We start from the raw sequence: 8954 nt of genomic DNA, 5'->3' as shown, positions 1-8954 counted from the left end.
AAACGAATTGATATGAAATAAGTGATTTTGAAATTTTACAAGACTAGATTACTATGAGAAAAATAATTTTTTTCTTTTAGATATTCGTACTTGAAATTTACTAATGATGATCACGATAAATATTTTAATGTTTTATTCTTATACATATCAAGTGGCTATCGATTTTGGCTCCTTATTAATCATTTAATTGTCTTGTTGACCCCCATGTGTAGACCACTAAGCTCCAAAATTGAATTTTTGGCCTTTTTAACTTAGTCTGTTGATGAGAATTGAGTCATATATACATAAGTTGCGGAATGTTAGAAATCAACTCTTGTAATTCCTGTTTTCGTTTTGCAGTGGATATATGGCGCGCAGTATGCAACGCATGGGGATTTTTCAGTCAAATCTCATGTTTTCAGTTTTGGAGTAGAAATTATAAGTGGCCAACAAATCAAAACTTGTTTCAAAAATGGAGAATCCATGAAAAATCTTTTGAGCTATGTAAGTAACCCCCTCAATCAATAAACTGCTATTCAATCTAAAATTAGTTGGAGACTTGTTACATATATGATATGAGATATGTTACTCCCTCCGCTACTCAAATATTAGTCTTTTGTGCACCGGATACCTTTTTTTTTTTTCAGATTCATCCTTACAACTCTAATTAGTGGAGTGTTAAATAGTTGAAACAAAGATAATGTTACTTGTAATTTAGACAAATACTTTATACGAGTAATTAAGATCATCAAATGGCTTTCTCAAGAGAAAAGAAAAACTTTAAAAGACGTGTAATATGGACCGGAAGTTGTGTGATGTATGATTTTGTCTGACCCTAAAATGGAAATGTCATAGAATTGGTTGAACTGGCGCGAAGGAACAATTTCAAGTTTGATAGATCCCATGTTGACTGGAAGCTCAGGACCGGTTGGTGACATCATGAGATACATACACATTGCTTTATTGTGCGTTCAAGTAAAGCTTGCTAACAGACCAACCATGGGTGTGGTAGATCGAATGCTCAGTACCCATTCTATGAGTCTTTCAGTGCCATACAACGACGTAAACCCAGATATTTCACTCATTGAAGAATACAATCATGCATGTCAGAGTTAAGCAAAGTAACCAAAAGTAAATCAACTTGTTCATCATGAAATGAGTTGTACGTTGATCACTAAGTTATATCCCTGATAACATCCTTCGACATAAAAGTCCCTTTCCTGAGTTTTCTTATTTATTTTGTTATGTGTTCGAACCCACCCATTTAGTGAGGGAATATTGCAATTGATTAATCAATGATTTTGTGTTTTTGGACAAATTTGCTTCATAAGTATTATTGAACTTGTTAAAATGGTGAATAAATTTTTCGATTAGTTCCGGAGATGTATTTTGCCTTTATTTGTTTAGACTGGTAACATGAAATTCTGAAGCATTTTTCAGCTCTATAACCAAATTGTGGCACTTTACTCTCTTACCAATCCCTTCAATAGAGTCCTTTTCTTTCTTAAATAAAAGTACTTTCTAAGAATACCAAGAGATTGGTAATTTATGAAAATGTGATTTGTGTTCTTTTGCTTTAAAAGAATGCTAAAGAGTCTCATTTTATCTTCATTATACATTGTTTAATGTCAAAAGTACTTTCTAAGAATACCAAGAGACTTTTAATTTATGACAAAGTTGTGTGTGTTGATGCATGTGGTGATACAGGATTAAGTACCATACGCTGGATATTAAGAGCAAACACCATTCTCTAAATTTGAATGGTCGTTTTTCATTGGGATCAGATGATAAAATCTCAGACAGGAATAATGTTCGTGTAAGTTCAGGATAGTGTTAGACTTCTACTGATAATTCATCTTATTTTGGCAAAATTTCTCCTCTTTGAATTTCTGAAAGAAAAGGAGTCATGTGTTATATGAAAGACACTTTGAGGGCAATTCTCCATTCGTTCATTTCAAGTGTAGAAACTGGAGCCATAAACAAACAATCCTGCACTCCTCAGTGGCCGTGATATTAAATTTAGTGAAGATATAAGGAAAGAAACTAAGAAAAGATCAGGAAATCAGGGGATCACCAACTCTATAAGATATATGAAAGACACTTATCTACATTCGTTCATTTCAAGTGTAGAAACTGGAGCCATAAACAAATAATCCTGCACTCCTTAGTGGCCATGATATTAAATTTAGTGAAGATATAAGGAAAGAAACTAAGAAAAGATCAGGAAATCAGGGGATCACCAACTCTATAAGAGTGTGAATCTGGAATGTAAAGTTGGTGGGTTCAAAGTTATTGCAATCTCATTATTTTGAATTGTATTGCATTTTTCACATAGTCCGAGTCAAAACAATAAATTCAGGGTCATTTGCACTTTTGTCCCTATTTTGTGTTGGACTTTAATTTTTGCCTCTTAATGCAAACAACTTTTTTGTGGGCATAAGTTTATATTTTCGCATCATAATATCACTACAATAATGATAATAAAGTGGCGTAAGTTCGATTTTGAAGGCAAAAATTAAAGACCAGCCCATTTGAAAGAACTGAAGCTTCAATTAACTAATTATTCGATTGAGCACTTATGTAACCTCTTTAGATCAGACCTACTGTTAATAGATCCTCCTCTTTTTTATCCAAGTCACTTTAATCAACCGGATGGTGTTTACATGTTTATCACAAAATCTGTGTATATATACATTAAATTGATTGGCTAAGTGGATTCAGCGTCACTAGCAATGTACCAAAAAGAGTCCGTGCCCAGAACAAATATTTTAGTCATTATCTAAACCACAGAAAAAATGGGGAAAAAGAAGATTAAAGGATACAGCAAAAGAAAAAAGCCTTAATTTTATGAATACATAAAAATACTTGGGGCATTTACCCCTTTTCGGAATCATTTGTACGCTCTTCATTTCATGTACTTCGCAATTGATGATAAAATATTCCAAATCCTAGTATCTGTACATTTGGGAACAATTTCGCCTCAGTAACATAATTTGTTTAAGCTTGATAACATCTTCAGTCCTTTTATTTGAAGATTTCCAGCTTTCTAATTCATATCAATGATATCGTTATTTTGGTTGTGATTTTTTGATTTTTTTCAGTTATTTGCTACTGCTTTGGTCCAACCTGGGACTGATTTGGTTCATTTTTGGTTGTGATTTGGTGTGGGTCTGGTGGGTTGCGGGTCGCCAGGTCACGGCTTTAAATGGACAGTCAGTTCGAATTAGGTAATTGAAAGTCAAATATGAGTAATTTTGGTCAGAATGGGAAACCATTAATCGAGGATAAATCTGATAAGTTTCATAAAGGCAGGGGTAACGTTGGCTAGATAGTATAACAGAGGATAAAGTTGAACAAATAATATATATATCATATATATATATATATAAAAACGGTAGAAAAATGCGTGTGTCATATTCTGAAAGCAGGAATTATATTTATCTTTTTTTACAATTTTTTGACAATTTCTCCTTCATTCTCCTAAACAAATTACCGGAGAAAAAATCAAAACACGCAACGGTTCGGTGTTTTACTCTACACACCAACAATTCCCCATTAACTACTGCTGGAAAAGACCTATCCTTTCCCTTCTTCGTAGCCCCCTCTGTTATCTTCCCCATTCCAGCAAATCTCTCTCTCAATTGAAACGCTGATATGAGAAATACTTCTCCAGATATCTCCAAATCTGAATAGTGGAAAGTCAGCGTGTCGATTCTACACGCTGAATCGACAACCGTGTAAGACTACAAAATATCAACCGGCAGTTCTCTTTTTTCCTTTTCTGTATACCCTTTTCCATTTGCCTGCTTCATTCAATTGCCTTTTCCTGTTCCCAGTTTTAGTCCCAACTATGTCTGCATATTAAGATTCATTTTATTTCAACTATAATGCGGGCTTGCCTGTAAAACTTTATTTTTGGGCCTATCTTTATGTCGCAGTTCATTATTTTCCGGGTGGTAGGTATTGTTTGAATTTTTTTTTGTTAATATTTTAGCTTTCTGATTGCAACTTTGTTGTTCAACCGATCTGCTTAAACTGATTACTTATTCACTAATTCTCACGTTGAGTTCCTCTTTCCAGATTTTAACAATGCTCTCTACAATCAAAGTCTTCTCTCTTTCAACAAGTGTGATCAAAGTTAATCTCACCCGTTTGTGTTTTTCGACTTTAACTGCTCTTTTAAAATTTGTTTAATAATCTGGTGACGTACTTAACTTCTTCTCCATTATCGTGTTGAATAATTTGCCATTACCCCTTGTGTTCTGATCTTTTATAGCTTTGTACCGGAAAATGTGGAAGAATGCAGAATGAGACCATATAGGCTACAGTGGTCACTCTTGAAACTTCAAATGGTTCGTTTACACTTAAGGTGCTATATTCTTCTACTTATTTGTGTAATTATTATCACCTTTAAAAATACTAGGCAGTGGCCGACGTCGTGAACAACGTCGGAAGAACCTGCAGCGATACAATAATAACACTTGAACCGCCGGAGTTCAACGATTCGTATAACGATTTATAAACTAAATGTAACAAATCATGAATATATAAATTAAATTAGCGGAAGTCTTTATTCACCAAATACTTAGTCAAACGTAATAACGTGCACGGGAGTTAATCAATAACTCGACAACTACCCACAAGAACGTATACTATGGAGCTTCTAAGATAATGATGAATGTCTAAATCATCGGGACGCGACTCGAAACTAAAAGGCGAAAGAGTAAAGATAGAATGGTGCCCCGCGAACAATCATGTGGGCTCACCGAATAGTCTCGAAGCGACAAGTTCTCTTAAGTCGTGGCGTATCACGAACTGCTCCTCAATGATACCTAACATACCATCAAAAACAACAATGGTATGCACGAGTCGTACTCGGTGAGTGTCTCGGGGACGACAAATATTATAAAAATAAAATATAATAATACATAAAGAAATCGATTACGAGAAGATGACATAAAAACGGTCATTCCACTTTTTGATTCTTAATATCATTTGTTAAACGGTTTACAAAACCATTACTCAATATAAAACAAGTATTCGACATGTGTATCTTAATAAGAATTATCAAAGCTTAGATTATAAAGTCTTTTGTCAAGTTACAACTTTCAAATATGCCTTTCAAATTGATCAATTAAGATAGTCATCAACAATTCCATAAGAGAATAAGAATGTCACACATGCCAATACGAGGCCCAAGAATCAATCACATCGAGGGGATCACCATGGGTTCCCCTTGTCCGGCGCGCCCTATAGGATTATAAAATCCTCGGTGACCACTCATCCTCCCGAATGGCTAGGCATAAACACCCCGAATATGAAATCCTCGGTGACCACTCATCCTCCCGAATGGCTAGGCGTAAGCACACGGAATATGAGATCCTCGGTGACCACTCATCCTCCCGAATGGCTGAAAGGCATAAGCACACCGAATATGAGACCCTCGGTGACCATTCATCCTCGAATGGCTAGGCGCACTACAACAAATTTGATTATCAGTGACGAATTATTTTGTCACTTAAAATTTATATTTCGTCACAAAATATCTTTCATGACGAAAAAAAATTCGTCAATCGTTCGTCACTAGCGGGTCGCTAAATGTATACAAAGACAATTTAGTGTTTCGTCGCTAAATAAAGTTGCATTAACTACGAAATTCATTTTTTGTCCCAAAATGCATAATATTTATGGCGAACTCATTGTGGAAAATAAAAGTATAAAATATTTGTAAGTGATAGTATGTTTTCGTCACTAAAAAGGTTATTAATACGAGCAAAACTTCCTCGTCACTAATTTTTCAATTTAATTAGTGACAACACCAATTGTCACTAAAGTTATATATATTTCGCAATTAAAAAATAATAATTTCGTCACCAAAGACGACCTTTTATATGAAAGATATTCCCCAAATGTATAAATTAGTGACAACTTTGCTTTACAAAAATGGCTTATAATTTTGTAGTTGAAACCAATCATGTCGTCACTAAAGATACTTTTTCTTGACACAACAAAATTGTCACTTTGTAAATTATCGTGATTAGGGACAACAACAATTATGATAAAACACAAATTTAATTTGTAGTTAAAGAATGAATCATATTATTAATCATAAGGCAATTCTAGGACAAATACTATGTTTTATCACAAATATAATCAATTAATGACAAAATAATGTCCTGTGATAAAAATGTGATTATCTTGAAAAATACAATGTAATTTAATCATAACGTCTCTCTCCTATCTTGTGAGCTCCTTCCACTTGTTTCGAGCGAAAGAAAATTTTAACATTTGCCATTTTCAACCTATTGATAACACTCAAGAGTATTGCTACACAACTCATAAAGAAAATGAAGAGAAGTTACACAACTTCATTATTAAACTTCCGGGAAACTCATGTCTAGTTTACGGTACGTGGAACATTTAAGCTTACTTGGGGACCATGTAGTTTGGATAAACGAGTTTAGAAATGAAAAAAATTCTAACCATTTATTGCTTGGATTTTCATCATATGAAACTCGCAATGTCGAAGTAAATGATAAAAAATCTTGGAGCAATCTAGCAAATACATTGTCTCAGCATGGTGCACCATGCTCGTCATTATGAATGGAGTAGCCGACTTGAGACAATAGTAACTAATTGAAGTAGATTTTCCAAAGGGATAAGCATTATATAGAAATAAAATGTAAGAGCAAATTATTGATTATGTTTAGCTCCATGATATGAAGGCTCGGGATGCTTATCAATTAAAATGCTTACTTTGTCAAAATAAAAAAAGAGAGAAAGAGAAAAGAACTAACTTTGATTATTGCATTAACCACACCGGCAAGGAAAAAAGATTTTTTTTGTCAATTCGGAAGGAAGTTTTTACCACTTCCCAATTGATGGGAGCAATCAAATCTTAGGATACCTGGGCTATAATTACCACCAAATGAATAAGGAACAATCAACTATCACAAGCCTAATCATTTTTTTGTAGGCAAAAAAGCCTTATGAAAAAGAACTTGAGATCATGGAAAAAGAAGAAACATTAACATATTGAAATGTAAGAGAACACAACCAGAGAATGGGGCTTTTCTATTTGTCTTTCTAAACATGGTTGCCTTTGCTTTTCATCAAAATGAAAAAATCTCGTTAGTAACTAAGTAAGCAAAAGCTTACCCTTTGAATTAATTTTATTATTAATGACAGAGAATGAAATTTTTCTATTTGCCTTTCTATAACTGTAGCTACTAGTACCTTTTTTCTAGTTTCACCAAGAATGTGGTAGCTCTCTTAGAGCTATGATTATCTTTCCTCTAGGTATGAAGATGAAATAATGGTATTTAGTCCTTCATAGATGAAGTGAGGAGATTTTTCCCAATTAAATGTCATGTCTTGCTCTATACAAGAAGGTGATCGGCGGTAGTGGACGTTTCATCATTTGAATATGCTACTTATGCTCCAACAATGAAGCCACAAAAATAGATATTGATCAATAAGGACTTCGATTCATGAGTGGTGATGGGATTAGTGAATGAAAGAAAATAAATAAGAAGGTGATGATGGAGAAAGAAATAAACAAAGAAAAATCAAATAGAAGCTCTTCACTTTGATTCATGAAGAAAGAACCCATAAAAAGTCTATAACCACAAACTTGCAAATATCAACACCATCCAGAAATCCTCGATCTAAGAACCTTGGTAAAAATATAGAAAATTCCAACCAATACAATCAGAGTCCATCTATGGTAACAAAATTCTAAATACTTCATTCCTTTGCCCGGAAAACCCATAGATCAACCACTAAACACCCGCATTAACGATAGACCCCCCTTTTCGTATTAAAAAAGAACAAATTGTTGTGATTCCTCTATATTTTTCATGTTCTTAAAAATGGAACCACATTTTAGTCGACATACCCACTGTCCCTTGCCGCCATCTCTGCCAAACCACAATAGAGATAGCAATTAATAGGAAATTAGTCCCTTCTGTAAAAGAATTGATTTTTTTTTTGGGTTCTATCGACTACATCTACAAATGGGTTTTGTTCTTTAACCAAAAATCTTCTTTGTTTTGATTTTTTTCAGTTGAACTTCTACTCATGGCGTAAACGTAACTGGGTTTAAGCTTGGAAAATCTCAAGCAATCAGAGTTAATTATCTTAGTATTTCATTACATTTATGGAGGATGATCTTTTGTTATCAAGGTTTTACTATATTAATCAACCATCCATATCGTTTGTCAATTCCTAAGTTCCATAGAAGTATTTAATTTAGGGAAAGCGAGAAATATGCTTCTTTAATTATGAATATGAAATAGTTTGACCCAATTTCCATTTGAATCTATGAAGGCGAAAATGGAAAGGAAAAGAAAAAACAATTAATATTCAAAAATAAACTTTTAACATTATTTTGTACTATCTCACTCTCTCAAAGAGGGTGAAATGCACTCTCTTTGCCACCTCAACACGTAGGTAATAATTACAATTTAAAATGGTCAGGGGGTAATGGGACCCCCGCAAAGTATACGTGTGTTACTGATAATTGGAAACAAGTCTAGGGTGTTTTATGCATTTTCCCTAATATAAAATATGTTTTTCATGGGTAAAAAGGATGAACGACATTTCACTAAGGGCTTTCGTACTTTTAATATACACACACACACATACATACATACATACATACATACATACATACAGATCATTTACGGGTGTATTATTATATTTAGTCTATTTTTTACGAATATGTGTTATTTTGTTCAAGTTCAAGAAGCTTAATGAATTAATTTAATAATTAATTTTTCTCTACTACTTCAATTTGATTAAATTATAAATTGTATTTGAAATTGATTCTAGAATTGAATTTGATTTGCGGATTTGACTATAATTGCAATAAAGTAGCCACAATTTAAATATGATTATAACCATATTTTAAACGTACGAATTTCTTGCGATTTCCAAACTTGAAACATCATCTCATTCCTTATTTTTTCGCGCCG

The 8954-nt window shown here is 33.5% G+C and overlaps 1 pseudogene; it reads left to right on the top strand.

Annotated features, from left to right (window-relative positions):
• LOC132047794 (cysteine-rich receptor-like protein kinase 10) overlaps window positions 1-1095 on the top strand; it is a 73204-nt pseudogene extending 72109 nt beyond the window's left edge.
• Window positions 1096-8954: the final 7859 nt, after the last annotated feature.

This window comes from Lycium ferocissimum, chromosome 2, assembly GCF_029784015.1.
Source record: "Lycium ferocissimum isolate CSIRO_LF1 chromosome 2, AGI_CSIRO_Lferr_CH_V1, whole genome shotgun sequence".
Classification (NCBI taxonomy): Eukaryota; Viridiplantae; Streptophyta; class Magnoliopsida; order Solanales; family Solanaceae; genus Lycium; species Lycium ferocissimum.
This window is presented reverse-complemented; position numbering and strand designations above follow the sequence as displayed.